Here is a 16,445-nt window from a genome sequence, read left to right as displayed (position 1 = left end):
AAAAGAAAAGAAAAGAAAAGAAAAGAAAAGAAAAGAAAAGAAAAGAAAAGAAAAGAAAAGAAAAGAAAAGAAAAGAAAAGAAAAGAAAAGAAAAGAAAAGAAAGAAAAGAAAAATCCACTGCCTGGGTTTCTTGGGGATCACTCTGTCCTTTCTGCTTCCAGGTGTACAGAGATACAGCAGGGTGGGGAGGAGGGAGGAGAAAGCTTAATGAATAAATATTCGTGGAAATAGAGAGGTTTCCACCAGCCTGTATCTCTGTAAGCCATTTTCATTAGCAGAAAGTGGGTTTAAAAGGTTTTGATAGCAATCTCTCTTTGCATGAGCTCCAGAGGGGCTGGCAGAGGGTTTGGTTACCAGCACAGCTTTGGTTAAATACATTTGCAGCAGCAAAGCTGGGAAATGCCTCCCCCTCCTTCCCCGTGACCTGCTTTCCTGACAAAAGCACAAGCAGATCCCTGTCTCTCCACTCAGCACCTGCTCCTTATTCCTGCTCCTTGCACAATGCTGGGCTGCTGTGTCTGAGGGTCAGGCACGTCCTCCCTCCCAGACAGATCCATTGGCAGGGCAAAGCAGGAATTAGAGCAGACCTGACTCCAGTCCTGCTGCCCCCACGAAACCATCAGGCTGGCACGGCAGGAAAACCTCTGCCAGCTTCTCAGGTCTGCAAACTGATCTGTGTTTGCACCTCCTGCCTATCCAGCCACACTTTTCCCAGGCTGGAGAAGGGAAGTTTGCTCTGCTGGTCTCCTGTTCCACTACAGTCCTGAGCTTTGGTGCATCCCTGCATCCTCACTGCTGCCATGCCTGTCAAACTGGGACAGGGTGCCATTCCCGGCAGCGTGGCTTGGAGCTAAATCCAGCTGCCTCAGTGCTGCTCTGTTCCCATCCCTCCGCAGGGATCTCACCCTCTCCCTCTGACTGATCCCAGTTCTGCCCACCAGGGAGATGTTTACATCGACCCCCCAGTGAGAAAACATCTGATCAGCACCCAGGAGGACTGGGAATGGCTTGTTCAAGGAGAGAGGACAGCACGATCTTAAACATCAGCATTTATTTATTAGCTTTTACTCAGCCACGAGTGCTCCAGCCCCCTCACTGCATTAGCATCATCTTGATTTCCCACAGGTTTCCAACTCTTCTGCTGGTGTAAATCCAAAGCAAAACCTCTAGATTCCTTCATACACCCACGTAAGTCAAGGCAGAAATCACATTGGTCCCATCAGAGTGGGATTTTGTGGTTTGCTTTCCATTTTATTTACCCCCTCCCACCCAAAACCCGTAAAGAACCAGCATTTAATGTGACAGGACATTTATAGTGGCCGTAGGCACAGCACAGCAATGAGGAGCTGGTGAGCAATGGTGCAGCATCCCTGATCCAGGATCCAAATGACCTTCAGGAAGAGGCAGATGTTGCTTTCCTAGATTTAAGCTGGGAACAAGGGAGGCATTTCCACCCATTCCAGGAGCTGCCAGCTCTGCTTCACTTGGCTGCTCCGCTTCCATGAAATGCTCATTTCGTGGAGTGCAGTGGAAAAGGAGACCAAAGGGAAAGGAAGAAACAAAGGAAAGCACTGGTAGAGGAAAAAAAGTGCTGCTGAGCTCACATTAACTAAACCTTGTGCTCAGACCTGCATCTCTGAGTGTGTGTGTGTGTGTGTGTGTACCTGCCCCTTGATGCTCTCTGAGCTCCAAATCACTCCTTGGATCTGGCTCAGACCTCTCTGATGTCCAGCTGCAGCCTTGAAGTTCATCTTGAATTTAATTGTGGTGTTTCCCTGAGGTTCTGATCGTGGGACAACTGTGCCAGTAACAGGAAGGCTCAAAGCTCTTTTAGCTTGGACCATAACAGACAGGTTAACACAGCCAGGTTGTGGTTGTGGCTGCCCCATCCCTAGAAGTGTTCATGGTCAGGTTGGATGGGGCTTGGAGCAACCTGGTCTAATTGGAGACGTCTCTACTCTGCTTTAAACGTCCCTTCCAACCCGAACCACTCCATGCTTCTACTGTGGTCGTTAACAAGTCTGTATCACCCAGGGGGGCCTTATCAGAATGTTTGAGAGACATGATAAAAAGGCCTCAGGGTTTTAAAAATTAAACCCCACAAGTTCAGGGAGGCCACTGAGGGGTTGGAGCAGGTCCAGAGAAGGGCAATGAGGCTGGGGAAGGATCTGGAGCACAATTCTCATGAGGAGAGGCTGAGGGAGCTGGGGGGGCTGAGCCTGGAGAGGAGGAGGCTCAGGGGAGACCTCCTCACTCTCTGCAACTCCCTGACAGGAGGGGGAAACCGGGGGGAGGGGTGTCAGGCTCTGCTCCCAGGAACCAGCAGTAGGACAAGAGGGCACAGCCCTGAGCTGTGCCAGGGAAGGTTTAGGTTGGACATGGGGAAGAAGTTCTTTGCAGAGAGAGGGATCAGACCTTGGAATGGGCTGCCCAGGGTGGGGGTGGAGTCACCATCCTTGGAGATGTTGAAGCAGAGCCTGGACGTGGCACTCGGTGCCATGGGCTGGGTGCCAAGGTGGGGTTGGGGCACGGGTTGGACTCAATGATCTCAGGAGTCTTTTCCAACTGAGCTGATCCTGTAATTCTGTGACTCCCATCCAGTCCCTCCACCCCTCTCCTTGCTCTCACAGGAACGGGGTCTTGGATGCTCCACTGGAAAATGTGAGTTGCTAAAAGGAGGTGGCATCTCATGAGTGACCTTTCTCCTGGCGCTCCCGGAGCTGGGATGTGCAGTGGTGCAAACTCCTAATGTGCCACGATGGGATGAGCATCCTCTGCACCCAGAGGCTGAGCCCAAGGGGGAACCTGCTCCACCTGCTCAAGTTTGATGGGGATGTTTGCTGAGCTCTCTTGCTCTGGGCTGTGAAGAACCAGGTGTGAAAGGTGCCCTCCCACTTCCAGCTCACCCACCATTCCTTTGGAGTCATTTGGCAGGAGGTAAATTAGGAAATGCTCAGTGAGCAGACAGCCCCAAAGGGCTCAGCAGCTCCCCTGGATTCAGAATTGTTTCAAAATACCCCCAGAATTTGTTTGTACAATGCCAAGCCCTTCTCAAATGACTGCTTGCATCCCCTCTCTTTTACCTCAGCCAACACAGGACTTGCAATTTTTTAGGGTGATTGCTTTTCCTCTGCTTTAAATGCGCCTTCTCAGCTGGAAACACCAGGGTGTGAGGCCACCCAGAGTACTTAGGTCTAGATATAGCTGCTGTGATCCAGTTGCATCTGTGAATATGCTGTTCTTAGGAGCTCTGTGTGGGTTTTGTGAAGTGCATTGAGGTAATTTGTACCTTTAAAGGGCTGCCTCTCCCTCTTGGTTACGGTTAATCTTTAATCCAGCATCTTCATCTTTGCCTGCAGCACCTTAATTTGGCTTCTTGATTTAATTTCTTTTACCGTCTGCTACCTCCTCCTATTCCCAGCCCCTCTGTCATCTGCCTGATTTATTTTTCTTTGTCTCTTCATCTGCCAGCCCTGTGCTCAGCCATTAAAATGTTCTGATTTAGGTTTCTGAGAAGCAGCACACCCTGGAGCTGCTGTTTTGGTAGCAGGAGAGCCATCCTTCTTCCCAACCTGCCCCTGGGGCCTCCTGTACTCCCTGAGACAGGACTGGGACATTGGCAGCATTTGTGAAGTGCTGTTGGAGGTACACAAGAGCCAGTCTGGCTTTGTCTCTGTCCCTGACTTTGCCATGCAAAGTTGAGAAGAGCATCAGGATGGATTGGGCCATTTCAGAGAGGGGGAGGCTGAAAAACAGGGAGCACAAGTGAGGAGATCTGGACCAGAGCTGGGATTTGCAGGCTCACACTTCTATCTTCTTCATTCCTTTCAGTCACACGCAACAGAAATTTTGGATTCAAAATCTCAAAGACGGACAATCCTGCCACTGCCGGGGTTTGGTGTGAGCAACCATGGGGTGATGGTGGTGGTCATCCAACCATCCTTCTGCTTCCCTAACCATCCACCTTTAGGAAAAGAGGGCTTGGTCTTAAGCTGTGCCAGGGGAGGTTTAGGTTGGATATTAAGAAGAAATTCCTTCCAAAGAGGGTGATCAGACATTGGAATGGGCTGCCCAGGGAGGTGCTGGAGTCACCATCCCTGAAGGTGTTTAAGATGAGACTGGATGTGGCATCAGTGCCATGGGCTGGGAAGCACGGTGGGGTTGGATCAAGGGGTCTTTTCCAACCTAGTCGATTCTATGATTCTATGGCTATGATTCTATGATTCTGCTCCCCTGAGCTCTGGCTCAGGGCTTGTGTGGAGCTCTGAGTCCTTTTAGGCTCTGTTGGGATCATCCAAGAAGTTGGAAGTGCTGAACAGTGAACAGGACACAGATCCTGGGATGTCTGAGGCAGCCTGACCATACCCTGAGGAGGATGTGGGATATCTCTTCCCAGGTGTTTGCATTACTCTCCCTGCCTTTAACTGAAGTGCATTTATACATCCTTGAGGAGCCAAAGGGAGTGTTTGCAGCTTGTTAACTGCTGGCTGCAATGTCCTACATTTCTTTTGGCATCCGGTATATTCAGCAAAAGCACTTACTACCTTGTTTCCCCATTCTTCACAAGCCTCCCTTCCCATGGGATTTGAGTATGGAGCTATGATGTCCAGGTGGAGGAAGCAGTGTGTTGTGCTAACGTGCTGCACTCCTGGGGGGATTTTCCCTGAAATGTTTGTGGTACATATGACAAAGCTGCTGCTTCTCACTTTGGTGGGTTGGATATTGTTTTCTGTGTAACCAGGAAGCTTTCCCAGTTTCTCAGAAATGATTGTGGGATGACTGGCTCCTGTTCAAGGCAGGGAATGAGGATTGCCTGGACCACCTGCGGGTTAACGCCCAGCATGGAGCCACATCCTTTTCTGAGCAGAAAAGCAGAGTCCCATCTTTTGGACCGTGATCCAGTTTGAGAGGGAATAACTGCATAACCAGCCGTGGCATCTCATGGAAATTGGGAAATTACAGCTGGAAAGCTGAGAGAGTGAGCTGAGTATTTTTGTGTCCATCTGGAAAATACGCTCTGCTAAAACAGGCACTTCCAGGAGGGTCGCACAGGGTGGGGCAACAAGTTGGTGACAACTCCTTCAGCACAGTCCTGGCTCCTGTTCCTGCTCTGCAGGACCTGCCACCACATTTCCATGCAAACTCTCTAGTCAAGGACACCCGAGGAGCCACCCCTGGAGAGAACCATCCTGCAAAGCCTGGATAAGCAGCTGGGAACGTCACGTGGGGGTGGGAGGGAGGCAGATCCATCGCTCACTTGTTTCACCTTGTCCTCCATTGGAAAGGAGCCCTTTATGATAATGAGAGCAGCCATCCTACTGCTCACCCTTCCATTCCCCTTTTGTCCCAGTGATACACCTCTCTTCAATCAGGAAAATCAACTTTGGAAGGTCCCAACCCCTGTTTCCAACACTTTCACAGCGGCTCCTGGTTTCACCTTTTTCCCAAGGTGATCCTGATGCCTAATGAATTTAGGCAACACAGGGAACTGATTGAGTCACCATCCCTGGAGGGATTTAACAGACGTGTAGATGTGGCACTTGGGGACATGATGTGGCACTTGGGGACATGGTTTAGTGCTGGATTTGTCAGTTCTGTGTTAACAGTTGGACTCAATGATCTTAAAGGTCTTTTTCAACCCAAACAATTCAATGGTTCTCTGATTTTTATTTTTCTGATAACTCCGGTGAATCAGAAAAGATCCAATGGAGCAACTTGGCCCCCACATAAATATACATAAATATTACTTATAAGATTTATCTATAATCTTATACAATTTTTACTTTATTTTATTTATTAATTTTAATTATAAATCTTATTTGTAATCTTATTTATAACTCCTATTCTAGGAGTTATGGCCTGGATTTCTTACATTGGAGAGATCCTAGAAATGCTATAATGGTGCTTTTAGCTTTGGATAAAAGCAGCAAATTTAAGAGCAGAGGCCAAAGTCTTGGATGGATAAAATGTTGATCTATTGTGTAAATAAACTATCTGAAAGGAGGTTGTAGTGAGGTGGGTGTCAGACTCTTCCTGGGTAATAAATGACAGGACAAGAGGAAAGGGACTCAAGTTGCACCAGGGGAGACTTAAATTTGATATTAGGGGAAAATTCTTCACAAAAAGGATTGTGAAGGATTGGAACAGGCTGCCCAGGGAAGTGGTGGCATCACCATTCCTGGGAGTGTTCAAAAAAACATGTGGATGTGGCACTTGAGGTCATGACTTAGTGGAGAACATGGTGGTGGTGCTGGGTGATGGTTGGACCTGATGATCTTAAAGGTCTTTTCCAACCTTAATTTTTCTGTGATTTTATGAAAGTAGTTCAAGGTCATCTTCTGCAGTCACCAACAGATGAGCCAACCTGGTGATACCAGAGTTTGCAGTGTAGATAAATCTGAGAATTACTTTTCTTTTATTCCTTAAAGCCATGAAGCCATGGGATTATAGGGAGCTGCAGGCTTTTCTGTTCCTATTTCACAGGGTTCTACAGAGGAGATTGAAAATGCCATCCTTTTAAAGGGAAAAAAAAATCCACAAGAAAAAAAGATTCAAAAAATAATAAAAAATGAAAACCTCATGATACTTCAAATCAAACTCCTGATCCTGAGCTGATGCTGTGGAAGAGACCAGATTTGTAATTATTCAGCAACCACTAGAATTGGGTCATGGAATCACAGAATGGTTTCAGTTAGAAGGGACCTTAAAGATTATCCACTTCCAACCCCCTGCCATGGGCAGGGACACCTTCCACTATCCCAGGTTGCTCAGAGCCCCATCCAGCCCGGCCTTGGACACTTCCAGGGATGGGTCAGGAGGGAATATTTCCCCGCGTTCCATGAGCAGGGACTGTTGAACTGGTTTCCCCTGCAACATTAATATTGTGACACCTCATAGAGAGTTTCATATTTGTCTCTGATTTAAAGACCAAGGGCACAAGACCAACTGCCTTTGGTTTCTCTATTTCTCCTTTGGGTAGATGGTCTCACATCTTCTGTATCAAACTTTTGACATTTGTGGCTCATGTTCGGGAGTGTTCAGTGGCTCATTGGGCAGGGCTGGGGAGTCCTTGAGGATTCATCCCAATGAAAAATCTGTCCTGTGGCCGCCTTTGGAAAGGAAGTTTGGCAGGGAAGGACAGGGAAGTTTGGCAGGAAAATTGCCATCACAGGGTACGGACCCAGTGGTCAAGTTCTTGTCTCCCATCCCACCTTTTCTTGTGCACTGAGTCATAGAATGGCTTGGGTTGGAAAGGAACTTAAAGATAATTTTGTTCCAACCCCCTGCCATGGGCAGGGACACTTTCCACTATCCCAAGTTGCTCCAAGCCCCGTCCAAGCTGGCCTTGGACACTTCCAGAGATGGGGCAGCCACAGCTTCCCAGGGCCTCCCCACCCTCCCAGGGAAGAATTTCTTCCCAATGTCCCTCCTAAATCTTTTCTCAGTATGTCCCAAACCCTCTCCAACCTATCCTTGACTGAGGCAGGTCCTTGGAGACCAAGGCATGGGGCAAGTTTCACCTACGAATGATGTCTGACTCCAGGTCCTCTTCTGGAGCTGTGGAACAGGGATGAAAAGGGGGAACGTCCTCCTTAATTATCAAGCACAGCCTCTGGATTTCAAACTGCAGAGTCCAAAGCCCAGGAGGCTGATGATGGTGGGAAGCCCTGGGCTCCCTCTCTGGTGGGATGGCCTGATGAGGGTCATTAGAGCTCAGCATCAGCTGTACTTGTAGTGCCTGAAAAGATTATCTCCAGATGATCTTACGGATATTTAGGCAGCCATATGCTTTATTTCAATGGTAATATGTATTTCTTTGTGCCTTTTAACATTGTTTATGTTAATTAAATCTTCAGACTGGATCCTGCATATGGGCTGTTTCTTTCTTTTCCTTTTTTTTTTCTTTTTTTTTTTCCTTGGGCTAATTTGCAGATAGAAACCAACCTTGTCCCCTGCAAAATGCTCTAATTCAGCTGTCTGTAATTATGAATTCACAGCTGGGAAAAAGGTCTTGCTTTTCACCTCCTTATAACTGTGTCTTCCTGTCCCTCTTTCTCCCACGCACAAAAAGAAAATCCCAAATATTTCCCACGGGTCACCAATGTTTTCTTAAGTCACTATTATCTTAATTTTGATTGTGTCAGTTGTGAAGTAAATCACCTCAAACCACCTTAAATTAGGGGTTTCTGTAAATTAAAATAAAATTAATATTCCTGCTCTGGTTTCATTTTCCTTCCGCCAAGCAAATGGATCAATAGTAGGCTTTTTTTTTTTCTCCTTTTTGCCACTTTCATTGTTTTTCATTAATTTAATAACAGTTGTTAATCTGATTATTGATCCTTTCAAACTGACGGAAAATGGTTCTGTTCTGTGCCAGGTCTGTGCTGTTGGGGTAGAGGTGAAAAAAAGGGCATCAGTGCCAAGCAAAGCTCCTGAGACTGAGCCACCTCGGTAGCTGAGTGTGAAGTTTTACAGTGGCTCAGAAGACCTGTTTTTTCCTTTCTGTGAAGAAACCAGGCAACCCAGCACAGGATGTAGGGATATATTTATTGACTCTTTACTCCAAATACCAGAGCTCTGTCAGTGCCCTCTTACAGTCTGTATCCATTTGCATCTTCTTTGTGGGCCTCAGTTTCCTTCTCATGGAGTGGTTTGGGTTGGAAAGAACCTGAAAGATCATCCAGTTCCAAGGGCAGGGAGACATTCCACTATCCCAGGTTTCCCCAAGCCCCATCCAACCTGGCCTTGAACATTTCCAGGGATGGGGCAGCCACAGCTACTCTGGACAATCTTTGACAGTGTCTCAACTCCCTCACTGTAAAAAATTTCTTCTTTAAATGTAGCTTGAATCTCCCCTCTTTTAGTTTAAAACCATTCCCCCTTGTCCTGTCCCTCCATGCCTTGTCCCAAATCCCTCTCCAGCTCTCCTGGAGCTCCTTCAGGCCCTGCAAGGGGCTCTCAGGTCTTCCTGGAGCCTTCCCTTCTCCATGTGAACACCCCCAGCTCTCCCAGCCTGACTCCAGAGCAGAGGGGCTCCAGCCTTTGGAGCATCTCCGTGGCCTCCTCTGGACTCATTCCAACAGATCCATGTTTTTCCTGTGCTGAGGCTCCCAGGGCTGGGCACAGCACTCCTGTTGGGATTTCACCAGAACACAGCAGAGGGGGAGAATCCTCTCCCCCAACATGCTGGAGATGCAGCCCAGAACAGGTTGGCTTTCTCAGCTTTGAGCTAAATGAGGTTGATGACACTTGATTTCTTTAAACGAGTGTAGGAAAGTTGCTGGACAATCAGTTACTCCACTGGAGCTTCAGATTTCAGTTTGGGTCACATGGATTTACCAAACTGGTGCTACACTTTAAATTCAGAGATCTACAAGTTCAGGATTTTTCCAGGAGAATCAGTTTTGCCCCAGTAGCCCAAACTGACTTGCTGGATGTATGAGATGTCCCACAGGATTTTGAGTGGCATAACTGAGAGCTCAGCCCAGCTTTGAATCAGTGAATTGATCACAGGAAGGGAAAATTATCTCTTGGATAACAGGATGACCCTTGTGAAACAGTTTTGCTGGTTTTATTTAGTCTTTAGGAAGGTCTAAACTAACCAAAGCACGATCGCTGCTTTGGTACTGAGGATGTCCAAAACATCCTGAGCAGCTGGAGTGTTAAAGATTGATTTAAACTCATATTTAAAATAGTATTTAATTAATTTCTGCATTTCCCTCTCTGGTATGAGATACTGTGTGATTGTTTTAGCAGCCAATCAAAGATTTATTTTATTTTACTTTATTTTTAATCAGCCTATTTTTTTCAAAAGGTACAAACCTTTTCACGTCCCTTTTTTCCTGGGAAACCATCCACTTGTTAATTCAACCCTGAGGTCCTACAGAGTGACTCCAACACACTTTCTGCAGAGAAATGATTGCAGATCTTTTTGTGTCCTGGGCTATTGTGTGGAGCCAAAAGTATTTGAAAGGAGCTTTGGGGCAGCCTTTGGCTGGAAATGAAAATTGCTTTTGGGAATCCCACAAAAAGGATTAACTTTGACTTCATCTCTGGTTTGTTCTCGAAATTAATAATCAATCTGCCAACTGGAGCTGTGCCAAGGACTCACATGACCTGCTTGGTTAGTGAAGGGGGAATGGCCCATGCGAGGCAAGAAGTGTGAGAGAACCACAGGATTGTAGAGGTTGGAAGAAACTCCTGGAGACCCCTTGTGTTATTTAAGTCTCAAATATCTGCCCCCATTCTAAAGCCTGTCTCTGCCCCAATCCATGCCTCTTCCCACAACAAAAGCTCTCCATTTGTGCCAATTCCTCCTCAGAGCAGCATTTCTCTTGGAGAAAAGTCCTTAAGCGTGTGCTTAGCTCCTGTTTAAATCTACAAGGCAGTGCTTAATTGCTTTTTCCCATCAAGGGCTCAAATAATGTTCACAGTCATGTTGTAACATATGGTGAAACATCTCCTTGTGCAGCATCACTGGAATTACACCGGAGCTAAATCTGACCACAGACATCAGAGACACAACCAGCCTGTCAGGTTTCCTGCTAAACCCTCCCAGTACAATGCTTTTTACACCAGTCTGGTTTGGGGATTTCCACGACTCCTTTTTCACTGGGTTGTAATCAGCCTCACTACACTCTTCTCTAATATTCTGCCCACGTTTTCCCTTTAGTAGAGTTTCCTCTTTCTTCCCTCCACCCCTGAGACTGCCTCAGAAATAATTCTGCTTCCTTATTAGTGTACCTGGATTCAATATTTGTGAATAACTCAAATTCTGCTCTTTTTCTTTGCCTCTGAGCTGTGAACATGGGTTTCCCACTACAAACCCAGTGTATTTTTCTGCAGAATCAAAGGTTTTTCTTCTGCTGCACAGATGAAACCTGAACACACGGGCAGGCACACACACATCTGTTCCTCCCTTCGTGAACCTGTTCATTAATATCCCATTTTCTTCTGCAGCTTTTAATCAGGTCCATGATGGATGTATTTTACATTCAAATATAAAATGTGACTTTTTGAAAATATATCTGGTTTGTAATTTGAACTTATCCCTGTGAAATCATCTTTGTGCTACAAAATTCAGTGGTTAGGATTTCAGATTTGCCCTAAACTATGAGGCTCTAGGCAATAATTGGTGGTTGAATCTTACCCTGCCTGGGCAGGATGGCATCTGCATCCAGCAAGACTGAAAGTCCCTCAGGTGTGTTTCCCTGGACCATGGAGAGATCCCAGGAGACCTCTCTCAGAGTCATTCCATGTGGGATCTGCACCAGGTGTTACTGGACAAGCTCAAACACTCAGAAACCTTTAATGGGACCACCCAAAAATCACAAGACTGACATTATTGTGAGGCCACACCTGGGCTCGTGACACCTCACCAGGAACTTTGTGTCCAGATCTGGTGCCTCCAACATCAGAAGGATGTGGAACTGCTGGAGTGAGTCCAGAGGAGGCCACGGAAATGATCTGAGGACTGGAGCCAGGCTGGGAGAGCTGGGAAAGTCCAGCCTGGAGAAGAGAAGGCTCCAGGGAGACCTGAGAGCCCCTTCCAGGGCCTAAAGGACCTCCATGAGAGCTGGAGAGGGACTTGGGACAAGGGATGGATGGACAGGACAAGGGGAACGGCTTTGAACTGCCAGAGGACAGGGTTAGACGGAATATTAGAAAGAAATTCCTCCCTGTGAGGGTGGTGAGGCCCTGACACAAGTTTCCCAGAGAATCTGTGACTGCCCCATCCCTGGAAGTGTCCAAGGCCAGGTTGGATGAGACGTGGAGTAACCTGGGATAGTGGAAGGTGTCTCTGCCCATGGCAGTTCCAGGGGGTTCTGGAACAAGATGACCCTTAAGATCCCTTCCAACACAAACCATTCCATAGTTCTGCATCCCCCCTGGGAATAAAGCAATGCTGGCACCTCCCCTGGGTCCCAGGAGTGCAGCAATGAGCAGACCCCCAGCTGATGGAGCAGGTTGCCCTTGGGATGGTGCAATGCCCAAGAATCCCTTTGCTGAAGACTGATCTTAGCCTGCCTCTTGACTCGTGGTGGCACAGGGACAGAGGGGAGAGGCTGGTGGCTCTTCCAGCCTGCAAATGTGTTTTCCCGACCCATCTCCGAGCTACATCCCAAAAACATGCAGAGGTGTTCCCATCAAAGGGAATGCAGGGCAACGAGAAGAGGTAATTAGGCAGATTTGCAAAGGGGAAGGAAAGGATGAAAGAAAAGTTATTCTTCTGAGGAGATTAAAACCAGAGGAATGGACATGCTCTTTGGAGCATTTGAGTAGTTTAATGTCTGGTAATAACTAATTAATTAATAATCACTGGTAGCAATGAGGGCCAGACTTTCATTTCTATTAAATGGTGTGGTTGGACTTATTCTGAGGTGATTTACACCAAGTTCCTGACTCAGCACATCCACAGAACCCATCCTGGATGTGATTTATAGCAACTTCTAAAGTAAAAACTAGATGGCTTTGATCCAATTGATTTCTTTGACTCCAACAGGATAAATAAGCAGGCACCAGACCAGGTCTTTGAAGAGCAAAGGGTGGTTATTATAATTTTTAATTATATTTTTTTGCCTCGATATCTCTCTGTGCTCTTTCTCTCTGCATCTAGAAATGGATATCGGGCTGTGCCAAGTGCCAAGTGTGGCTTTGGCCCTGGATAGATTTTATCCTGATCTTGCATTCAGTGCTGTGCTGTCAGCTTTTCTGCCATGGGAGTGTGAGACTGAGAGCAGCATCCAGGGAGAGTTATTTGTTTTCTGATACTTTCCCTGGGGTTTCCTGTTCTTGTCGTCTCTCTGATTTATTTTCCTTTTTTATTTTTTTTCCCTGTTTTATTTTTCTTTTGGATGAGGTTACTTCAGTTGATGTATGGCCCAGATCTGTCCTAGTCTACTTTGAAAGCCAGGAAATGAGTAAAGATGGACTTTGGGATTGGAAGTGATGTTAAGGCAAATGTTTTCACACTTCTGAAGGCAGCTGAGATTCCTTGGGGCAAAGGGTGCCTGTGGGTGTGCACAGATGTGATGATTTCAGGAGGAGAGCTCTGACCATTTCTGGTTGGTGTGAAAGGCTGCAAAGTTGAGGAGAGAGTTAAGGATGAAAGGCCAGGCTGGGAGAGCTGGGCTTGTTCAGCCTGGAGGAAAAAAAAAAAGCTCTGTGGAGATCTGAGAGCCCCTTCCAGTGCCTAAAGGGGCTCCAAGGGAGCTGGAGAGGGACTTTGAACAAAGGCATGGAAAGACAGGACAAAGGGGAATGTCTTTAAACTGACAAAGGGCAGGGTTGGATTAAATATTAGGAAGAAATTCTTCCCTCTGAGGGTGGGGAGGCCCTGGCACAGGTTGCCCAGAGTAGCTGTGGCTGCCCCATCCCTAGAATTGCTCAAGGCCAGGTTGGATGGGGCTTGGAGCAACTTGGTCTAGTGGAAGGTGTCCCCGCCCATGGCAGGGGGTTGGAAGCGGGTGATCTTGAAGGCCCCATCCTGACCTGACCATTCTATGATTCTATGAGTCTATAATACAAATTAAAAACTTGAAAAATATAAGACAGGGGAAAAAAAAGGTGTAAGAATTTCATTCTTCAGAACGGTGAAAATTAATAAAAAGGAAAATTTAGAGTCTACTAAAACCAAAATAAATCCTAACGGTATTGGTTTGTTACTAGCTGGAAATGACAGATTTATTTATAATAATGCAGGAATTTCAATAAACTCCTGTATTCTGTAATTGGAAGAGAGCCTGGTTACTTAATCCACATCCCAGGCTAATGAAATACTTGTCATTACAGCAGCAGCTTGAACACATGCTATACATCATCTAATAAAGTGAGATGTGTGGAAGAGAAACAAGACAGAGCAATTTTGTGTGCAAGGATTTTAAAAGAGCAGGTTTAAGACTAATTGGGGATCATTGCTCTTTAGGAAAAGAAAGGTAGAAGGACTCCCAAAATCTGGAGATAGGAGAATGTGCCTGTAAGAGCAGCAGCCTCACATCTGTCTTAGGCACAATAACACAACATCTGATAGAGGATCCAAAAATTAGGGGATTGTGGGTAATATTATGATTATAATTGAATAATAGCACGCTCATTAAAACAGAGGAATTAATAGCAATCAACTTATGGAAAATAGATTTTGTCAAGCTCAATTAATACTTTCTATGAGAATACAGAGCTGGTTGGTAGAGTCTGAATATTTGTCATTATTTGTACACATCATAAATACGGCATTTTTTTTCTGGGTGACAGTGAATAAACAGAACAACTAAATAATGCAGATCTTGGAAATATGAGCAGTACATATAGGGGAATTCGGTTTTCCTCTGGGTTTGGCCTTGGATCTCCCAGTCCCTTCCAAGAAGGATGTTGGTGAATGGCAGAAGGTGGATGGAAGAGACCAGAGAACAACACCAGGACTCGAGAACCTCCAAGAGATGATGTGACTTAGCAAGGATCATGTGAAGAGCTGCCTATCCAGGGGAAACAGATTTATATCCTAGAGATGGGTGGACATGGAACAGAATAATGGAATGGTTTGTGTTGGAAGGGACCTTCAGGATCATCTTGTCCAACCCCCTGCCATGGGCAGGGACACCTTCCACTAGCCCAGGTTGCTCCAAGTCCTATCCAATCTGGCCTTGGACAATTCCAGGGATGAGGAGTCCAGACATTTAGTAGGTCCAGACATTTAGAAAGCTCTGGATGAGCACTAGGGAAAAAAAAAAATGTTCTGTGTGTTGTTGACAACTCCTACAGATAAATTAATTTGGCTTTTTTACTATTTTATTTTTTTAACTGTGAAAAGTGCTTTAATCCAAGCCACCAGTAATTCAGGAAGGCTCAGTGCTACGAGTTAAACAGGATCTGAGTAGATAATCACACCAGGATCAGAGGGACGTGCTGATGTCCTGTTCCCTGTTGGTTCCCAGCCCGTTGTCCCACAGGGAGGTGAAGGGAGGCTCCGTCTCGTTGCGTGAGGAGCAGGTCAGTGTGTGCACAGAGCCCAGACCTGCCAAAAACTTGTCTGTAAGTCAGGGCAGTCTGCTGGAGTCAGCAGCACCGAGATGTCCAGGCCATCTGTGACACACCTAAGGCTGCTGAGCAGCTTGGCTCCATCTGGAGCTGCCATGAGCTCGCTGCTGGCACCGCTCCTCTGGGGATGGTCAGCTGTGGAGAGGGGACATCTCTCACCCGTGTCCCTTCAGTGAGGGCATATGGCCCTTTTGCTCTGGCCCCACAGCCTGGCCCAGGCTCTCGTGAAGCCCAGGTTACCCACGTGGATCCTGAGCTTCACCCCCTCCCTTTCATTCTGGACTTTCTGCATTTGCATTCCGTACGTGACCATGTTTCAGGAGAGGAGATTGGACAAGGCACAGGAGCAATGGGTGGGAAATGACTGTGCTTTTTAGGTGCTGACTGTACTTTTTGGGGGATGGCTGTACCCCAGCACGTGAGACAGAGACTGAGATTCCACTTTTCCCTGGCTTAGCCCTTCGTGCTCACTTAAACAGAAAAGGCTGGGGAGAGTTAAGGATAACAGACCAGGCTGGGAGAGCTGGGCTTGGTCAGCCTGGAGAGAAAAAAAAGGCTCTGTGGAGACCTTAGAGCCCCTTTCAGTGCCTAAAGGGGCTCCAAGGGAGCTGGAGAGGGACTTGGGACAAGGCATGGAGGGACAGGACAAGGGGGAATGGCTTCAAACTGTCAGGGTTGGATTAAACATGGTATTCTCACGTGGAGATGGGGCTGCAATAACTTTTCCTGATGAAATCATCCCACCTGTGGGATGAAGGCAAACTTCACATGGAGACTTTGTCACTTATGACCCCTCCCCTGCTCTGCTGCTCTTCCCCAGCCTGAAAGGATGCCACGGAAAAGCAGGAACTCTGTGCCTTTGACCTCTTGAGGTCCCTCTGGCCATGAAACAGGAACATCCCTGCCATGCCCAGAGCTCTGGGATGAGGAGGTTCCTGGCCTGGCCTTTGGAGACCTCGGATAGAAACAACTGGGATGGAACAAGGGGATGGGTGGAGTCACATACTGGGGTTCATACACTTCTATATGGGGTGTTGAGCAGAGGGGTGGGGGGGTATATGGGATGAGAGACAGGGCTGAGGGGGGTGCAAGGAGTAAACCAGGTCTGTTGGACAAGCCTATGGAGTTATGCATCCACATGTTGGATATGTGGTACTGGGACACAGGGATGGGGGGAGTTGCATTTGGGTTGTGTAGGACAGAGATATAGGATTATTTATCCATATGTGGGGTGTGTCACGAGGATGTAGGGTTGTGCATCCACATTATGAGTGCCTAGGAGACAGCCAGAAGGTTGTGCACCCATATATGGGATAAGTGGAACTGGGCTACAGGGTTAAGGAGGTGTATATGGAATATGTGGAAAAGGGCTATAGGGTCAGGGAGGTATATATGGGGTATGTGGGAAAGG

The 16,445-nt window shown here is 46.9% G+C and overlaps 1 protein-coding gene across 11 annotated transcripts in view; it reads left to right on the top strand.

The window, feature by feature from the left end:
- Positions 1-16,445, top strand: part of ADGRB1 (adhesion G protein-coupled receptor B1) — a 293,421-nt gene that overhangs the window by 185,148 nt on the left and 91,828 nt on the right. The window lies entirely within an intron of this gene.

This window comes from Corapipo altera, unplaced genomic scaffold (genome assembly GCF_003945725.1).
Source record: "Corapipo altera isolate COAL_440 unplaced genomic scaffold, ASM394572v1 267, whole genome shotgun sequence".
Taxonomy (NCBI): Eukaryota; Metazoa; Chordata; class Aves; order Passeriformes; family Pipridae; genus Corapipo; species Corapipo altera.
Note: the sequence above shows the minus strand (reverse complement) of the source record. Positions and strands in the feature narration are given on the sequence as shown.